The following is a 692-nucleotide window of genomic DNA, read 5'->3' on the forward strand; positions in this document are numbered from 1 at the left end:
CCTCCTGGCCTCCCCATGGGGTGGGACCAAAGCTGGGGCACGCCAGGCCTGCCCGCAGCCTCTACAAGCTGTCTGTGCACAGGGCGTCAGGGATCTGCTGGAAAGCCCCGGCTCTGGAGGGACTCCCAGCCTGGGTGGGCACCTTCTGTGGCTCAGAGCCTGCAGGGTCCCAGGGGTGGCCATGCCTAGGGACGGTGCCAGGCACCGAGCCAGCACAGGCAGACAGGGGCAAGCACGCTGCCTGCACGGGCAGCAGGATCTCACGGCACAAGACACAAGCACTTAAGAGCACGTGTGCACACGTGTGTGTCCCTCGCAGACTGGGGATGGGAATGCATGTGGCGTATGTAGGTACGCACATACACACGGTACACCAGGGCTGTCCACGCGGCGAGCTGGTATGCCCACACACCACCCCCACCCCACCCCGTCCCACGCACCCCTCCACCCTGTGGCCCCAGTGAGGGTCTGTGGTGCCCTGGGTGTCCAGGCATCGCCCGCAAAGCTGGGTGTGGCTGTGAGCAGCGTGGGCACAGCCTAGCGCTGCTGCCTGCCCCAAAGCAGGGCAGGGCGCCAGGGAGCACTTCCGCCTGGCTGGGGGGTGATGGGGCAGGGCTGGGGGCCAGCTCACCCCGGCAGCCCTGGCATGGGTGAGGAGGGGGGGACTTCCACTGGGCCAACGGGGGGGCCGA

Source organism: Buceros rhinoceros, unplaced genomic scaffold (genome assembly GCF_000710305.1).
Source record: "Buceros rhinoceros silvestris isolate BGI_N320 unplaced genomic scaffold, ASM71030v1 scaffold20926, whole genome shotgun sequence".
In the NCBI taxonomy this organism is placed as follows: Eukaryota; Metazoa; Chordata; class Aves; order Bucerotiformes; family Bucerotidae; genus Buceros; species Buceros rhinoceros.